The sequence below is a fragment of the Lucilia cuprina genome, chromosome 3 (genome assembly GCF_022045245.1).
Source record: "Lucilia cuprina isolate Lc7/37 chromosome 3, ASM2204524v1, whole genome shotgun sequence".
Classification (NCBI taxonomy): Eukaryota; Metazoa; Arthropoda; class Insecta; order Diptera; family Calliphoridae; genus Lucilia; species Lucilia cuprina.
Window position 1 is genome coordinate 39731452 of NC_060951.1, and position 21028 is coordinate 39752479.

General features: G+C 25.0%; 1 long non-coding RNA gene across 2 annotated transcripts; it reads right to left on the bottom strand.

Annotated features, from left to right (window-relative positions):
• Positions 1–405: 405 nt before the first annotated feature.
• On the bottom strand, positions 406–20622 carry LOC124418709. Of its 2 annotated transcripts, XR_006940179.1 has the most exons (3): positions 20277–20622; positions 19982–20094; positions 406–436 (listed from the first exon to the last, which is right to left on the bottom strand). It is a non-coding gene; the product is annotated as an uncharacterized LOC124418709 (long non-coding RNA). The 2 variants fall into 2 exon arrangements; XR_006940180.1 differs by lacking the exon at positions 20277–20622 and having other exon boundaries at positions 19982–20135.
• Between the last annotated feature and the right edge of the window lie 406 nt (positions 20623–21028).

The following is a 21028-nucleotide window of genomic DNA, read 5'->3' on the forward strand; positions in this document are numbered from 1 at the left end:
TGCTCTAGTCTAGACAACTTTTCTATAGAAAAGTTTCTCTAATCTAGACAACTTTACAATAAAAAAAGTTGCTCTAGTCTAGACAACTTTTCAATAAAAAAAGTTGCTCTAGTCTAAAGAACTTTTCTATACAGAAAGTTGCTCTAGTCTAGACAACTTTTCTATAGATAAATTGCTCTCTTCAAGACAACTTTTTAATCGAAAAAGTTGCTCTTGTCTAGATAAAATTTTTAAATAGAAAATAATAAAAACTTTAAATTTTAAATAAAAATGTTTAAAAATATTCTTCTTTTAGAAAATTTTCCTAAGAAATCTTAATAAAACCAACTTGCCTTAATGCTAATTGTTTACACATACATTTATAAATTTACTAACAATTGCAATAAATATTAAATAAACACTTACCAGTAACCAGTTGTTTACAAAGCTTCTCCTGCTGCAAAATAATAACAATAAAATATAAAATAAACTTTTAGTAAAGAAATTTACAATTCGTTTTATATGCTTTATAATAAAAATTTGCATTATAAAATAAACAATATTTGTCTGACACTTTATGGTTTAAAATTTGCTACATAGAAATTTAATATACTTTAGTTTATAGTATGGCATAAAAATAAAACTTTATGACAAACAAATTGCATTTTATATATTATTTTAAACTACAATAATCATATATTTTGCATATTTATTTTATAAAGTTTATTATTAGCATAAAGCAAATAAATTAAACGTAAATAAGTTAAATTTCCAGAAAATCTGTAAACATAAGGATACGTATAATTAATTTCTATTCATCAACAATAATCATACGCTGCGTAAAACAAATATATTAAGTTTTGAACTTTTAACTAGTTTTTAACTAACATAAAATTCAAATTACTTCCTAAGACATTAACCAAATTGTTGCATTATTCGTTTTACCACAAAATGTGTTTTTCTTTTAATTGTTACTTTTTTGTTATTGTGCGCTAAACATTGTTATTGAAGTCACTTTGTAAAGTTTTAATAACTTTTATTTAAGCTAACAATTTTGTACACAACTTTTAGCTTTATCCTTAGTGTATTTTTTTCTCAATTTAAAACTTTCAAATGTTTGGAATTTTTTTAACAATGCAACAGCAACTTTATTTGTGTTTAGTGTATAAAGTAGACAACTATGTTGCAACATTAACTATAAAATGTTATTATGTTGTCACCATAATAGTGATGTTAACTTTGTATTTGTTTTACACAGAAAATGATTTAAATAAAGAAACTTTCCTATACAAAAATTGTTCTACCCTTAACAATTTTTCTATAGAAAAGATTGCTTTAGTAAATATATATTTTATATTGAATAGTAAATCTACTTCAGACAACTTTTTAATAGAAAAACTTACTCTATTTCAGATAATTTTTTATATAGAAAAACTTACTCTAGTCTATACAACTTTTCTATAGAAAAATTTGGTTTAGTCTATACAACTTTTTTGTAGAAAAACTTGCTCTAGTCTAGACAACTTTTCTATAGAATAACTTGCTCTAGTCTAAACAACTTTTCCATAGAAGAAGTTGCTCTAGTCTAGACAACTTTTCCTTAGAAAAAGTTGCTCTAGTCTAGACAACTTTTCTATAGAAAAAGTTGCTCTAGTCTAGACAACTTTTCTATAGAAAAAGTTGCTCTAGTCTAGACAACTTTTCTATAGAAAAAGTTGCTCTAGTCTAGACAACTTTTCTATAGAAAAAGTTGCTCTAGTCTAGACAACTTTTCTATAGAAAAAGTTGCTCTAGTCTAGACAACTTTTCTATAGAAAAATTTGCTCTAGTCTAGACAACTTTTCTATAGAAAAAGTTGCTCTAGTCTAGACAACTTTTCTATAGAAAAAGTTGCTCTAGTCTAGACAACTTTTCTATAGACAAAAATTTTTTTCTGTTATGTCTTTAATTAAATTTCCTTCAGTGTTATCACATATCGTGCAGTACTTGGCATAAAACTACTTTCATATGAGATATTTTGAGATGTTTTTTTTTATTCGTAAAGTAGTAAAACCAACTCTTTAAGCCAAATACAATAGTGACAAAAGGAAATAGTTACAAAGTTGTTTTTGAGCAAATATTATCATGGCTTCTGAAAACTGGAAGAAAGTTACAAACGAAAATAGAAGTTTTAAAAATTGTTGTATTTGTGCAAAACTTTGTAGAGAAACCACCATAATAACAGTGGGATTTTTCTTATTCTATATCCATAATAACATTTTCATTGTTTAAAAATAATAAAACTTTATAAAAATCTACTCGTATACATGCAATTTTTTTTCGTTTGATAATTTGATATTAGCTTAACGAGATGTGAGTGTGTTGGCAATATGAGCAAATAGTGAAAACAACCATTTGACATTAAAAACTTTTTCTATTGTTCCATAAATGTTTAAAAAATCCAACTCTGCATGATTATTATATAAAAAAAAGTTTACAATAAAATTCTGTATTTTTAGTTTCTATTGTTTGTTAATCTTTAAATCTTGCATTGTGCTAAATACTAGAAAGAAAAATTTACTAAAATATAAAATCATTATTATACATTTTACGTCATTAATGTTTAATAAAATCGATAAATGAAGTTATTATATAATTTCCATATAATTTGTATTATATTTTTATGATTATTATTGTTGTTTCTATTAGCATTAGACGAAGCATGTATAGACGTAAATCTATAAAAAATTATTTATTATTTACATATATGTACGTAAAAAAATAACACATGACGTATGATGAATTGAGATAAAATATTAATCATACGTTCAATTTGTGTGTTAATAAGTAAAAGCAGAGAAAGTGTTTTTTTATTTTTATTTTAGTGTGGGTATATACATTAATGTATTCGAAGGCGGTAAAAGTGTCAAAGTTAATTTTATATGTATGTACATAAATAATATAATTTGAAATTTATCTTGATTGAGTCTGAAATATAATAAAAATTAAGCAAATTACAATGTTTAAAAATTTATTTTGTTTATTTTTAACTTTTATGATTTACACTCTAGTCTAGTTAATTTTTCTTTAGAAAAAAAGTTGCTCTTGTTTATATAACTTTTCTATAGAAAAGGGTGTTTTAGTCTAGATAACTTTACTCTAGTAAAAGTTGCTCTAGTATAGACAATTTTTATATGGAAAAAGCCTTTTTAAAGAAAAAGTTATTCTTGTCTAGGCAACTTTTTTATGGGAAAAGTTGTTGTTGTTTATAAAAAAATTGCTTCCATTATATCTTTTCTATTCTAGATAACCTTTCTATAGGAAAAAATGCTTTAGTTTAAACAACTTTTCTTTATAGAAATCTAATTTATAGAAATTGTGTTCTATTCTTAAAGACTTTTCTCTAAATAAGGATTATTTTTGTTTTCATATAAAAAACTTTTGTATAGAAAAAGTTTCTCCTTCTAAACAACTTTTCTCACATTACACATACGTTCCTCAACCTGGATCTATTTTGTCTATGAAATACCAAAAAGATCCACTAAAACGGGATTTTTGGAAATTCCAATGTTTAGGGAGTAAATACGGTTAATATCATATCTCCTAAACTAGAAAAGATACAAAAATATCTTATCGTAGTTCGTTTAAGTAACAAGCGGACAGGTGTCTGGTACTTTTTTCAAAGTCGGTCTTTTAAACTAGTTAAAAACTGTATTTTTGAACTTTTTATGCACCCCATGTACCTCTTAAACCAGTGAAAATTCAAAAAAAAAATTTGACTCCTTCATAACAAAAAAAAAATTAAAAATTTAAATTTCGAATTTTTAAGATATTCGAAATCAAATAGTATCAATTTCTTGGTACTTTTTTCGTAAATTATTTTTTATTTATTAACTTACAATAAATACATCATAACGTGCTCACACTACGATGTAGCATCTTTTTGAAATAGAATTTTTTAACGGGGAGAAAAAAAAGGGAAAACTATATAAACATTTAATACGCTAATGAGGTCTTATTTGGATCCCCGGTATAAAGTAATATTTTTTAGTACTTTTTCGTTCTCCAACTGGTTCTTTTTTAATTTTCTTTGATATTGAAAGCGAAACATGAAACATTATTGGTTTTTTGAGTTTTCTTAATTAAAGCTATTTTAAGTTTATCACGCACAGTTTTCCATACAAAATTCTTACAATAAACTATCAATAACTCTATCAAGCATTTATGAATATGGGGGCTAAGCATGTAGAGCAAATTGTAAATAAGAATCTTTAAAAGGTACTTTTTCGTTCGTGGACTGGTACTTTTTAAGTATGAAATTGATCCTAGAAACATGAAATTAAGCATGAAAAGTCCGCAGTAATTGAGAATCAATAGAAAGAAACGTTTTGGTACTTTTTCGTTCTTCAGTGGTACTTTTTGAGTTTTCTTTAAGATTAAATTTAAAAACATGAAATTGAGTATGTAGAGCCAGCAGTAAATTGTAATATATAAGAGAACTTGTTGGTACTTTTTCGTTTTTAAGTTGGTACTTTTTAATTTTTTTATAAAATGTAAACTAAAAACATAAAATCATGTAGAGCTCGGATTGTGTTAGAGCATATAAAAGAGGCCTTTTTGGTACTTTTTCATTAATCAAAATTTCTTCAAAATTTCAGTAAATTGCAATATATACAAGGTAAATTGTTGGTATTTTTTTCATTTTTAAGTTGTTACTTTTTGAATTTTTTATAAAATGTAAATTAGAAACCTGAAAGCATGTAGAGGTCGGATAGAGTGAGAGTACTTAAAAGATGACTTTTTGGCACTTTTTTGTTATTCAAAATTAACTTTTTAAATATTCTAAAATATTGAAACTTAAAACATGAAATTAAGCAGATATAGCCCGGAGCAGTCGCGGATCCACGGTGGAGGGGTGGTTTGTAAAGGGAAGTCCCCTCTAAAATCGAAAATTTTTCATATAAAATGTAAAAATTAGGAAAAAAATATACATTTAAAATAATAAAAAAAATTATTTTATTCCATTAAGATGAGGGTAGCGAAGCAGACTAGGTATAGCTAGTTTTGTATAAAAATCTATTTAAAAAAAATGGAGAATTCTTTTAATATATCGAATTTTTGTATAAGGATTTGTAAATAGAATATTATATTGATTTCAATGTTTTTTTATAAAAGACCTTGTCAAAGTATGATTAATTTTTAATAATTCTCAAATTACTCATACGTTCTCACTTTGATTTAGAAATTGTTCATTTATAAAAATCAAGAGATAAAAAGTTTTTCCATTAAGATTATTATTTAAGTCGATACTTGTAAAGAGAAAAAACTTTATTTTGATTTTTTTTTTACAAAATAAAAGTTTTTTAATGGCACAAATGAACAAAATGATTGGCAGACAGAGTCAAGTTTTTATGAACTTAATATGACACAGAAAGAATGAATTAGTTGTTGTTTTGAGTTTTCTGTTCTAGTTTTTTTTTTTTGTAGAAAATTATTAATTACTTAATATTTTATTGAGAATTTTTCTATGGCTTCTGAGTTGTTCTTAAAGTCAAAATTCTGAGTAGATTAAATGAGGGGTTAAATTTGTAGTTTGTATAAAATGTTTAATATAAAACAAATTCGTTTTTGTCATACTGCGTGTATTTGAACATCATTATTTATTTTAATTAAAATCCTGCCTTCTTCTTAACTTTCAAAAAAAAAAAAAATAATTTGTTTCAAAATCTCTCCTTGAAAAATCTTAAATTTCAATTAACTTTTTAGACAACATAAAATCAACATACCTTGAACATGTATTCATTGTTATTGTGCACTCATTCATTCATTTTGCTCTAATTTCATTTTTAATTTATATGTTTTTCTAATTGAAATAAATAACAATTTTCTTATCAAAAAAAACGTAATTAAATTTCCATTTTATTAATTTTGGATTTTTACCCTTAAGAATATAGAAACAAAAGGTAAATTGCATTATTTAAAAACACACAAGTAAATAAATTTTAATTTGTTCAAACTAAAAATGCCATTAAATCGAAAGTCATAGAAATCAATTACTGAAGTATTGCAATTACCAAGGAGGCAAAAAAAAAGAAAACAAAAATAGAGCAACAAATAAAATTTCAAGGAAAAATACTTTGATTTATATAGATTTTAGTAAAAAAAAATACAAAAAAATAAAGGGATATTATTTGTGGCTTTACAAATAGATACAAACTTAAAAAAGCAGACACATAGATACACAATTTGATAATACAAATACCAATACATAAAAATGTATACAATACAGAAAATTGGTAACATTTTCTATGTATGACAACAAAAAAAAAAAAAAGCACTTATACAGACGCAAACAAAAATAGAAAAACAATCTATTGGTAGTGGGTCAAGATGACATCATGCAATGCCCTATTGAAAATAAAATTTTCAAATCTGCTTCTTTTTTTCTAGATTTATTTGTATTGTTGTCTATTTGAAGCTTCATTAAAAATTATGATTTATTTGTTGCTAAAAATTTTAAAAAATACTTCCTTTTAAAAATTCTTTAAATATGTATCTTTTTTAAAACGACTTTGATTTGGTATATTTATTTAAGCTAAATTTGAAACCTACCACACTTTATATCACTTAGTCTATGCAAATTAAGTACCTTTTGAAAATTGCTTGCTTTTTTAACTTAAACTCTCTTTCATTTCCTTTCGTACTCTTTTGCAAATGGCATCATAGGACATTGTTCTGGTTTTCGTTATTTTGAAGTAGAATTTTGAATTAACATAAAAGGGATCTAAATGAAAATATGTATACAGTTGAGTTATTTGTTTATGGATTTATTTAAAGAATTGAGGGATAAACTGCAAATCAGAAAAAGGAACACAACAAATAATACAAGTGGTAAAAACGCCGAAAAGAAAATATTAAAAAACAAGTGTTGAAAAAAGTTAAAGCTAAAATACGAAAACTGTTATCGAGGTACAGTCCGATAAGGCAGGAATTTACACAGTAATCGAATAAAATATAGACTAGAATATATACTAGACTCTAGACAATACTATACACTAGTATATATACTAGACTATAGACAAGACTATAGACTAGACTATAGACAAGACTATAGACTAGACTATAGACTAGACTATAGACTAGACTATAGACTAGACTATAGACTAGACTATAGACTAGACTATAGACTAGACTATAGACTAGACTATAGACTAGACTATAGACTAGACTATAGACTAGACTATAGACTAGACTATAGACTAGACTATAGACTAGACTATAGACTAGAGTATAGACTAGACTATAGACTAGACTATAATCGTAGACTAGACTAAATTACTTTCATTTATCGCTCTACCGCATAACATTAAACTATAGAAATGACTGTAGACTAGACAATATAATAGACCATAGACTGATTAGAATTTAGAATAGACTATAGACTAGACTCTAGAATAGACTAGTCTATAGTGGTTAAATTATAATACGTTATATAAGGCGTTCTGTATTTTGTTTGTCAATAAGTTAGCATTATAATTTATAAATTACTCTCATTTATCGCTCTACCACATAACATTAAAATGCTGACAGCGATGCTGACAGCTAAATTGGCAACGCCGGAGGCATCATAAAAATATTCTTTTAATAATAGAAATAATGAAACCAACAATAAAACTCCTAAAGTATATTTCAAGTACATTAAAGAGGAGATAAAAAATGGCAAAATAAGAACTAAGTAAAAGAGAAAAATGTCAATAACAAAGTAGGATTAGCGAAAAATAGAAATTCTTCTAAACATCCATAAAAGAAAAAGCCTTCAACATTCTATTTCACAACTCTCAGACTCTTTGTTTTAGCATTAATTTCACTCCTGCAATAATTTACACATTATAATATATTTTTTACAAGAATTAAGTACTATATATAGACGCCATGTCTGATTATATTATAGAATCAGGGATGCGTAAAAAGAAAATTTATAGAATCGTACCAAAAAGACAACAGATAAAACTTACGAATTTATAAAATAAAATCATCAAAAATTTCCTATGAAAAGGAAATATTTCCGGAAATTTATTAAATAAAAAGAAAATTCGTCGAAAATTTCGTTAACGTTAAATATTTGTATGAAAAATACTAAGAAATTTTTAAAAAATTTTAATTTTTTCCAAAAAAAATTTTTTTGAACGTTTGTCGTTTCGTTTTATAAATTGAGACACTTTGTTTGAAATACACAATTTATTGAAAAGGATATTTATTGAAATTTTGTCATGAAAAGTAAAAAATATCGGAAACTTATTATATAAAACGGAAATTAATCGAAAATTTCCAAAAACAAAAGAAAATTCAGAAAAGGAATTTATTGAAAATTTTCTTTAATCTACAGAAATTATTGAAAATTACCTTTCACAATTGAAAGTTATCAAAAAATTCCTATCAAATAAGAAATTTATGAAAAATTTCCTATCAAATAGGAAATTTATGAAAAATTTCCTATCAAATAGGAAATTTATGAAAAATTTCCTATCGATAAGAAAATTTATCAATCATCTCCTATGAAAAAGAAAATTTATCAAAAATTTCATATAAAGAAGGAAATTTAACAAAAAATCCTATAAAAATGGAAATTCATCAAAAATTTTATATAAAAAAGGTAGTTTATCAAAAATTTCATATAAAAAAGGAAATTTATCGAAAATTTATCCAAAGTTTTTTATAAGAAGAAAATTTATTCAAAATTTCCTAAAAAAAGGAATTTTATTGAAATTTGAAAGGAAATAAATTTGAAAAAGAAATAAATCAAAAACTTTTTCTTCATTCGTAGAAAATTTTTTAGGAAATATTCTACAAAAGGGAAATAGATCGAAAAACTTATAAGAAGTAAATTAATTCAAATTAAAAAAATTTCTAAAAAAAGGTTATTTATTGAAATTTTTATAAAAAAAGAAGATAAATCGAAAACTTGTTCTTTATATGTAGAAAATTTTTTTAGAAAATTTCATGCAAAAAGGAAATTTACACAAAATTTCCATATTTCCAAATTCCTAAATGTATTGAAAATTTTCTATAAAAGAAAATTTTACGAATCTTTTTTTTATAAAAGGAAAGCTTTCAAAAATTTTCCTTAAACGTGAATTTAATAAAAATTTTCTATAGAAACGAAATAAATATATTTTTTTTATAAAAAGGAAATTATTAAAAATTCCTTACAAAAGGATATTTGTCGCATATTCCTATAAAATTCCTTTTAAAGTACTTTTTTTCAAATTTAAATTGTTTGTGTAAAAAAATCCAATTATCCCTTCTTTTTCCATCTCTACCAAGTACAAGACTAAGAAGAGCAAATATATAAAAAAGAAATAAAAGTAAATTATAAATTCCTTTACAACACACTTGTACCCTTTCAAAGAAAAGTTCTTTAGAGGGCTGCAAATGAAGGAAGAAAAGCATTGTATACATGAATGGCATTATTATGTAAGTATGTATGTATATGTAAGTCTAAGTGTCATAGAATTCATGTACATAGTACACACATACAAACATATGTACATACATCTACAACAAAAGTATGCATTATTATAATAAAACACTTTTAAATTCATTCATTCATGGTATGAATACGATATCTATGGATGTATGTGTGCGTGTATACATTCTTACTTTTACTTAAATTCCTTTCAAAATACTCATTCATATTTTTATTGAATTTTTTCTCTAACATCCTCTTTTTCCTTTTCTCGTAAAATTGACAATCAAGTAGCACAAGTATGAGTGTGATTGAGAACAGTCTTTTTACTTATATTCTATTGTTTTTTTACATGTAAATATTTTACTTGTACAATTTAATAATTTTATGTACAATTATGGCTGTAGGACTATCTGTCTGTCTTACAAACGTCCTGCCTTCCTTTTAGACTGCCTTGCCTGCCTACTTGTTTCTACGTTTTTGAAGAACAATTGAAAGAATTCAATTAAATGTTGATTTTTTCATATCTTAAAAATTTTTGCAAATTGTTTTGAAAAATAGTGGAATTTATATGAATTTTATGTGCAAGTGTCATGGAATGTTTAAATAATTGACAGGTAGTTGTCAGTAAATAATGTTAAAATCGAAAAAAGAAGAAAATATTTAATTAATGTATTTAATTGAAATTATTGAACAAATTAAAAAGGAAATAAATAATAAAGTTGTTTTACATTTAAAGAGGAATGAAAGAATTGTTCGACAAATGAAACGTTTATAATAGAGATTTTTAATGTTAGAAAATTAAAACGACAAAAAAGCTGTACATATTTTACTTTTGACACAAATGTCAGTTCAAGAAGGCTTAGAAAATAAATTATATAAAAATATAGAAAAATATATCATCAGAAATGAAAATTAATAAGGAACATATTCGAAAAATGTTCTTTTTGTAAAAAATTTTGTATAAATTTTGTTTTTATAGGAAATTTTTAATAAATTTAAATTTTATAGAATTTATTCAATAAATTTATTTTTTTAGAAATTGTCGATAAAATCCATTTTATAGAACATTATTGATAAATTTTCTTTTTATAGGAACTTTTCGTAAAATTTCCTGTTTAGAAAAAATTTCCTTTTATACATGATATTTTCGATAAACTTTCTTTATCTAGGAACTTTTTGATAAATTTTCTTCTAATAGGAAATTTTTGATAATTTACTTTTTTAATATAAAATGTTTAATAAAAATTCTTTTGATAGAAAACTTTTGATAAATTTCCTTTTTATAATTTTTTTTTATTTCTTTTTATAGGAAATTTTTAATATATTTTCTTTTCTATAGGAACTTTTTATAAATTTCCTTATTTTTAAAATTTTTGATAAACTCTTCTTTTAAAGGAAATTTTGATAAATGTCCTTTTTTATAAAATTTGTTGATAAATTTTCTTTTTATATATATTTTCTTCAATAAATTTCATTTATTTAGGAAATTTTCAATAAATTTCCTTTTTAAAAGAAATAATCAATTAATTTCCTTTTTATAGGAAATAATCAATTAATTTCCTTTTTATATGAAATTTTCAATTATTTTCCTTTCTATAGGAAATTTTCTTTTTGTTGATAAATTTCCTTTTTATATATAATTTTTGTTTTCAAAAAATTTCCTTTTTAAAGGAAATAATCAATTAATTTCCTTTTTATAGGAAATAATCAATTAATTTCCTTTTTATAGGAAATTTTCAATTAATTTCCTTTCTATAGGAAATTTAAATAAAAATTTCCTTTCTTTAGGAAATCTTTAAAAAATTTACTTTCTGTAGAAAATCTTTAATAAATTTCCTTTCTGTAGGAAATCTTTAATAAATTTCCTTTCTGTAGGAAATCTTTAATAAAATTATTTTCTATAAATTCCTTTCTGTAGGAATTTCCTTTTTTCCTCTCTGTCAGAATTTTCAATTTTCCTTTCCTTTTTATATGAATTTTTATAGATTTTATCTTGATAAACGTTCATTTTTAAATTAAATTTTTGATAAATTTTCATTTCTTTGAGAAATTTTCTAAATTTTCCATTTTTATAAGCAATTTTTGATAAATATCCTTTTTATAGAAAACTTTCTCTTCTTAAGGATTTTTTTTGGCAAATTTCCTTTTTATAGGAAAAATTTGATAAATATCCTTTTAATAAATGTCCTATTTAAAATAAATAATTCAATGAATTGCTTTTAATAGAATATTTTCAATGGGAAATTTTCAATAAATTTTCTTTCCTTTCTACTCTGGAATAGTAGGCCAGACACAACTTTTCAGCTATATCGGTCAAGAACTGCCGATTTGAACATTTTGGTCATAAAAAGTTTTTTTCGAATGAGTGCAATAACTTACCAAAGAATATTAAAAATCAATTTTTTTTTTTAATTTTTTATGTTGGGTCATATGACACGAAATTGTCCTAAAATATTCTTGATAAATTTTATTTTTTACAAAAAAATGTTCCACAATTTTTTATATAAAGTGTTCTATAGTTTTTCATTAATTTGGCTTTTAAATGAACGCAACAAAAACTTGGTAATAGCTTGCAATTGTAACCATTTACCTATTCTCATTACATAGCAGTACTTTAATAACGCCTTTTAAATAATGTGTTATATAAATACTTTCTAATTTATTACTCAGCTTCTGAAGATATAGAAACTATTGTCCAATTCACAATCGGTGTTGTACGGTTGTATCGTAGTATGTTGTAATTCTTTTATAATTGATTTCTTTTTATTTCAAAAAATTTTATATAAAAAATGTTTAAGACATACAACGCTACAACGATACGACATCGATTGTAAATTGGACATATATATATGTTTTTCACATTATTTACATTGACTGATTTTTCTAAGAACTTATAAGCAATTGTGATATGTACTTGCTTAAATGACATCATCATGTTTTAATAATGACTTAAAATTATATAGTGTAAGTAAATTTAGCATTTGAGAACCTTACCTGGTAATGTATGTTTAAGTATCGGTTTTTTTAGAACATATTTCACAATTATTTTCGACAAGCTTCATAAATTCGCTATTGGTAAGAAATTTGCTAAATTTTCTTATTTTATTTCCAAATGAGTCACCTTCACCTCCTCTTTTAAAAACAAACAAACGTATTTTAGAACCACCTTAGGCTTTTGTATAAATTTCAACATTCATTGTTTCCCTTCAATAATATGTATTTAACAGTCTATTTGAACTGTCACATGAGTCATTGGCTTGAATTCGTACATTCACTTTTAAATGAATGTGTACACTTTTTGTTTGCAACAATACGCAGGAACCAATATGTGCAACTACTCAAGGTTATACTTAAACAGACAAAGAACTTTCTACTAAAATCCTTTTATTTACAAATTTTACCAAGAAAACAAAATTTGAATGAACTCTTATTATTATTCAAAGTAGCATTAGTATATTTGCAAGTTATGCCATTTGTTTGTTTGGAATTAACAGGATTTTGTCGAAATGCATTTAGAGATTTGTATATATGATTTAAAATTAACTTTTAAATTTTCTTAAATTTTTTAGTAAAATTTCTTCTTAAATTTTCTTTTTTAATAAATTTAATAATAAAAGGAAATTATAAATAAATTTCCTGTTTGTTAACATTTTCGATAATCATTAAAGCTCTTATAAACCTTTCATATAAAAATTTTCCTTTTTATCAAAAATGTTAATAAACTTTCTATTTTTTTACCAAAATTTTGTTTTGTTAAAACAATATACATATGTATGTATTATGTACGATATTATTGTTTTAACACGGCTATTTAAAAATGGCTTTATACTATACTTAAACGCCTGTTCATTACACTTTGAACCGTTTCTGTTCTTTGTACTGTAATAAAATTGTCTTCTTTTTTTTTGGTTTGCCAAGCACCTTTTATTTTTGTTTTTTTGAATTCGTGTGTGTTTCATGTTTTAAAATTTTTTTGTGGTGCTTAAGACTGCAATAACAAAGACCAAAAGGATATTTTTGAATGAACGTCATTTATATTGAAGACTAGTTGTGTATATGTGTGTGTATATTTGCACCATTGATGATGTTAAATCCTTTTTATACACCAAGTTTGTGTCTGTATTTGTGCTTTAAAAATCTATCACACACCAGATTCAGTTTTTTTATTATAGTCAGGGTCGTACATTCACTTTATGTTCTAGATTGCAACAAAATCAAAAAGAAAAATTTTCTTTTTTTTTCATAAAGAGAAACAAACTACAATCACCCCAATTGACCTCATTGAAAAAAAAAATATATGTAACAAAATGACACCTTGAACTTTTTTTATTTCTATGTTTTGTTTTTACAAAGAAAACTATTTCTGTTTCCCTTTTTTTATTAATAAATTCATTTTTACGAGCATAAAACTAAACTATTTAAATAAATAATACCACATTACTGTTTTCTACGGCTTAGAGTTTGGCATACAAATAATTTATCTTTATGGTAGAAATTTTATGATATTTTTTTTTAACGGTAAATTACGTTTTTATTGGTTTCCTTAATGGCTTCAAATTGAAGCCGATATAAACGCAAGGAAGTTGCATTTAATGCATCCTGTGATGAAAGGTAATAAAGTGAGAGAAAATTGGTGAAACAGTGGGGAAACATTTTAATAAATTAAAAAATATAGAAAATTTCCTCATATTACTCTTTTATAGGTAATTTAGCAAAAATTTTCCCAAAGAAGAAATTTAAGAAAAAATTTGTAATAATAAGGAAATTATGGAGAATTTCATATAAAAAGGAAATTTATTGAAAATATTTATACATAGAAGGAAATGCTATCGAAAATTCCTAAGAAAATGAAAAGAAAATTCACTCAAAATTTCCTATATAAAGAAATTTTTTCCTTTTATACCTTTAATAAAAATAAAATTCATTACAAACATCCTATAAAAAGGATATTTAACAAAAATAAGCTGAAAAAAGAAAATTTTTAGCAAATTTTCTTATAAAGGAAATTTATTGAAAATTTATTAAAAAAGCAAATCCATCGAAAATTTTCTAGAAAAAGAAAATTCAAAAAGATAATTTATTAAAAATTTAATATAAACAGAAAATTTATCGAAAAAAAGGAAATTTATCAAAAACTTCTCATATAAAGAAAATTTTTCGAAAATATGTAATTTATCGTAAATTTTCTGTAAAAAGGTGTTATTTATTGAGATTTTCTTTGAAATTCGCAAATTTATTATAAAAAATGAAATTTATAGAAAATTTCCTATGAACTTTAAAATTTTTTTAACATTTCCTATAAAAAAAGGAATTTATCGAAAATTTCCTATGCAAAGGAATAGAACTTTATCAAAAACTTTTAATAGAAACGAAATTTATCTAAAACGAAAATTTATGAAAAATTATCTATAAAATGGAACTTTATCAAAAACTTTTAATAGAAACGAAATTTATGGAAAACTTTCAATAGAAAGGAAGTTTATGGAAAACTATCTATAGAAAAGAAAATTTATAAAAAATTTTCAATAGAAAGGAAGTTTATGGAAAACTTTCTATAGAAAGGAAATTTATTGAAAACTATCTATAGAAAAGAAATTTATGGAAAACTTTCTATAGAAAGGAAATTTATGGAAAACTTTCTAGAAAGGAAATTTATGTAAAACTCTTTGTAGAAAATAAATTTATCGAAAATTTCCTGTAAAGAGGAAATTTATGGAAAACTTTCAATATAAAGGAAGTTTATGGAAAACTTTCCATAGAAAATAAAATTTATGGAAAACATTCTATAGAAAGGAAATTAATGAAAAACTTTCTATAGAAAAGAAATTTATGGAAGACTTTCTATGGAAAGAAAATTTATGGAAAACTTTCTACAGAAAGGAAATTAATGGAAAACTTTCTATAGAAAGGAAATTTATGGAAGACTTTCTATGGAAAGAAAATTTATGGAAAACTTTCTATAGAAAGGAAATTTATGAAAAACTTTCTAAAGAAAGGAAATTTATGGAAAATTTTCTATAGAAATGAAATTTATATAAAACTTTTTATAGAGAAGAAATTTATCGAAAATTTCCTATAGAAAGGAAATTTATCCAAATTTTCCTTTAGAAAGGAAATTTATCGAGGATTTCCGAAAATTTCTTATAGAATGGAATTTTATCGAAAATTTCCTATAGAAAAGAAATTTATCGAAAACTTCCTTTAAAAAGAAAGTTATCGAAATTTATCGAAAGGAAATTAATCAAAAATTTCCTATAAAAAGAAAACTAATTCAGAAATTTCCTATATCGAAAATACCCTGTAGAAAGCAACTTAAAGAAAAACTTTTTATAGAGAAGAAATTTATCGAACATTTCCTACAGAAAGGAAATTTATCAAAATTTTCCTATAGAAAGCAAATTTATCTAGGATTCCTTACAGTAAGGAAATTTATCGAGAATTTCCTATAGAATGGCAATTTACCAAAAATTTCCTATAGAAAGGAAATTCATCGAAAATTTCCTATAGAAAAGAAATTCATCGAAAATTTCGTATAAAAAAAAATTCATCGAAAATTTCTTATAGAAAGGAAATTTATCGAAAATTTCCAATAGAAAAGAAATTTATCGAAAACTTCCTTTAAAAAGAAAGTTATCGAAAATTATCGAAAGGAAATTTAACAAAAATTTCCTATAAAAAAACTAATTTAAAAATTTCCTATAGAAATACAATTTTTCCAAATTTTTCTATAGAAAGTTAATTTATCGAAAATACCCTGTAGAAATGAACTTAAAGAAAAGAATGCTTCAAAAATTATTTCTTTAAAAAAATGTATAAACAAATTTATAAATACATTTTTATAATGTTTCTCATTACAAACTAATTACAAGAAAAATAATATTATTATAGGATTTTCTGAAAAAATAACAATTATATTGTAAGTATTACATTTACATCTCTTTGAAATTTATAAATGTATTAGCAATTTTTTCTTGTTTCCAACCTAAAATATCTCTTGTTACATTGTATCATAAAACTTCTAAAATATTCCTTTAAATCCTCTAATAACAAAATGAGATTATTTACGGTAACAAAAAAGATATTACCCATGGTTAGAAATAGAATACGATTTGCAGTTATACATACATACGTACATATATTTTTTTGTCTATAATTATAAAAAAACCACATAAATTTCAAAATCAACCATCATCACTATCACCCCATGATAAATTTCAAAAAAAAAAGAATACAACAGAGGATACCCAAAAGAAAGAAACTGTTGCTTACAATAAAATGGCCTCCAACAACAAATAACCTCGCGTTTGTGATAAGAGCTCAAAACTACATGTTTTTGAAAAAAAGACAAGAAAATTTACAACAAAAACAAACAAATTATTACACACTTATTAACCAAAAACCCCACCAACCAACCACCACCCACCCAACCACTCTCAAAAATTGAGAAAGATACCAACCAACCAACTTTACTCTCTACTGATTTAAATAACCAAAAGAAAAAACGATACGAACTACCAAAAGAAGGGAAATAAAAAGTAATACTATTACCATAACATTGACTGGTGGGGGTTACATATTTGACTCCTCAAAGTAACTGTGAAAGGAGAGAGAAAAGCCCACTTTTTGTTAGAGTGTGTGTAATAGTGTATATTAAATTTATGTGCTTGTAAATGTAAAAATATTGTTTGTTTTTTTGTGTGTGTTATGAAGTTAACACTGTGTATATTTTTTTGTTGTAGTTACCAAAACCAAGGCCCCAAAAATGATTTTATAAAGTAAAAAAAGAAATGTTGAGAGAATAGAACGATAATTATCATGTGGGGTAGTGGAAGTGGAACATTTACATATTTTGAACAGTGGGTTTTAAATGGTGATTATGTGGTAAAAATTAATTTAAAGAGTAAATATTGTATTAGTTAACGAAAGCTAATTAATTGGTCGCAATAAGTATGTAACGAATGCTAAACATTCGTTTAATATTGTGTTTAATCAATCGCATTCGAAAAAAATTACTTTTGTATTCATTAACAGCCATTTGCAGCATTTCTAATTGGAACTATTCATTCGACATATTCACGACTATAAAATCGGTCCCATTACACTTAGATTATTTGTCCGTTTATTAAATACGTTGAAATTTAAGATATTTAACCCCCATTTTCACGGAGTGCTTCCAAAAGAATAACATTTATCACCACTTCAAAACTAGCACTAGTGAATTTTTTGCCTTCTGTGGAAGTGATATTTATTGATATCCAAAGAAGCAAAAAGAATCAAAATTTTCAATTGAAACTAGAATCAAATAAAAAGAACATCTCTTCTATGACAAGCTTGTGTTAAAATCATCACATCTTCAGGTCATTTTCAGTACTTCCATGGGGTAAATTCTACTTCATTTTCGCTTCTTTGGAAATTCTTTTTTTTGCTGGGAAATTTTAAATTTATGATATGAAATGGGAAAATAGTGACATTAAGAAAAACATTATACATCTAACTAATCTCTCAATAAGTTATTTGATTATCTTGAGATTACATTTTTCAGCAAAATACTAAGTTAGGGTTAACTCAACGCCATTTTGTTATATTTTTAGCACAAAGTTACAAATTATACATGGCGGATACCAGCCCATATGCCGTTACTTAAATCCTAAATAGCCGTTAAAGAATATCAGTCATGATTTGGATCATATCTAAAGTCTTCCTAGACAATAATGTAATGTACAAATACTATTGCATCGGCAACAAAACTTGGAAAGAATTGTGATGAACCGTAGTACGAACTTCAGCAATGAGTAAAGACATCGCTTGCTTAACATTGATGATACACTGCGATATATCGGTTTTGAACAATGAAGGGAACTTTATCGATAACAGAAGGACATGTATACTGTATATTCATCTCCCCCGGGGTTGTTTCTTTGATGAAGTACCGCATTTTGGTGTTATTGCAATCCCGGAAAAAGAAGGTGCTACATCTAGCCTGCGAGACTATAAACTGGTGATTATGAGAAGTATCCTCGACCTTTGCTTGAAATAATTTGACATATGCTCAAACCAGAGAACCACAAAGTCCTGTTGCCAACTGAAAAAAGTTTAGGAGGTCCCTTCTTGTTGGACATTCTGGCTGTAGATTTAACTTAATTTCGCGGGAATTTCGATTAGAAGACTGATGTACGGTTATGTCTATAAATCAGACAACAAATATCCAATAGGTGATTGGGACTAAGAGTTAAACATGAGGTGGTGTTAAGTGTACAGTATTAATGTAGGTATATAAAAAGTGATACCATTGAATTTTCCTTCCACAGGGCGTTCTCTATGAGGGCTTATTTAATGAATTCGTGTTTTGGTCTACCGGATACTTTTATAGGTACTGTTATCGATTAAACAGAGGCCATCCCATACGCTTGGTTGTAAACAGAAGTTTTGTTTGGTAGTTAAGCATTGGGACAACAATGGTCAGAGTTTAGAAAACTCGAATACTTGAGCAAAGTGCTTATACATGGAGCCGCAAAACCATGTACAAAAATTTCCACAAATATGCAATCGAATTTCTAATATATAAACGATTGGGATTATCTATTCAGAAGAAAGTAAGCGGCAGTGAAACTGCATCGACATAATTTTTTAATTAATAAAAGTCTTCAGAATTAATCCATATTTTTTATGCCAGGTAGAGGTATCTTTAGGTTAGTTTCTACGTTATCATGTGAAATTACATTTTTTTTTTGCAACTTTGTCAGAAAAAGCATTACTGACAATGTTGCAAGTCAAAATTTTGTAAGTTCACACTGTTGTTAGACATTTTCTGCACATTTTACTGACAACGTTGTAAGATCTGACAACAGTGTATAGATAGAAAAGCGAATCTAACAAAGAAATAAAACTTTTCATGGATACCCGATATAGCGATCTTAAAAAGAAAATTTTTCAAAATCTAGGAACAGTATCTCGAAATCCAGTTTTGATGGAGAAATTATAAGATAAAAGTATATTCTAGTCTCTGGGTTAAAACTTTGTTGGACTGTGTAATTTTTCTGTTATTTTTGTGCTAAAATCCAATTATTTACCTTCAATGTATTCATGCACTTTTTACACCAATAAAACCCACTGTAGTTTTATATTTATACAACTTTTTGTATGTATTATTTTTGTTATTTTGTTATTATATTGTATTTTGTCAGCCATTCGCACCATAAACGTCGTCAGACTGACACACTCACAATCAAACTCAAAAAATAATAATAATTTTACGTAAAGAAAGAAAAGTGTACGATACGTCTATGTATGTACGAATGTACAACCGTACATACGTTGAAAAATACAACACAACAAGGTCACTGGAAAAATCGTTAAAATAGAGACGACGATAACGATGAAAATTCCTAAAGTATACACACACAGAAAAATTTAAGAAATTTTTTTCTACACTTTTTTTCCTTCGCACTAAATACATATTTACAAAAAAATTTAATTTGAAAATAAAATTAATAGAATAAGAAATATATTTATGATGAAATACTTGAAAAAATGAATATTATTTTGAAAACTTACCCGAATTTAGAAAAACTCAGTTCTTCAATTCCTTACATTTTTACTAAATTTAAATACAATTTTTGCTTCACCAAAACTAATTAATTAATTTTCTTTTTCTTTAATTGTATTTGCTATAAAAATTTAATTTTAATTTATAATTAGCTGAGTAATTTTTGTTTTCAAACAAATTAAATTATTTTCTTTTAAATATTTTTTTTAATATTTTGTTAAAATTATGTATAATTATACATTGGTGTGTATGTATGTGTATACTATGTATGTATTAAGAGCACCCTGTTAAAATTTTTCTTACTGCCTTTTGGCTTATACAAGCCATTTATACAAAATATGTTGTCACTTTTCCGTTTAAACGTCTTATCACCTTAAAGTCTTAACTGCAACTGTTAAAGTTTTGCCTTGTTTAGCTTAGAGGACTTATATGAAAATTTCCATTATTTCCAAAACTTGCAAGTTTTAGCTAAATCGTTGAAAGTTTTCACGCATTCATCTATTTGCTGTAAATTCCTGGATTTTGGAAGACATCCAACACTTGTTGGATTTCGTTTGTTTAAAATGCGCAAGTTTTATTTTGATTTCCGGCTTTTTCCAACCGGTTTGTTTACAAACATTTCATCCTTCTGTTGTTTACAACATGTGCAACCGGACATTATGCGCAGGCCTTAGAATGTAATTGATAAATACTTGCACATAAGAAAAAGCAAAATATTTTGTTTATGAATGAAAGCTAAATGATGTTGCATTTGTTTAGCTGAAAAATTGATAACGGTTCTAATGAGTTTAAATAGTTAAAGCTTTCGTTTTTGTTAGAAAGCTTTGAGATTTTAATAAGATATACAATTATTCGAGCTTGTGTTTTAATCGATTATTTATAAAAATTAAAATTAATTATTTTATGATGACTAAAATTTGTCTTAAAAAATCTTTGGACCAATCTAAATTCTTTACTATATTCCTGACTATAGACCAGTCTATATTTCTAACCTTTTTTAATTATATTTTAGTTTACCATCAGGAGTATTGTCAGGACTATGTTTTAGTCAACAC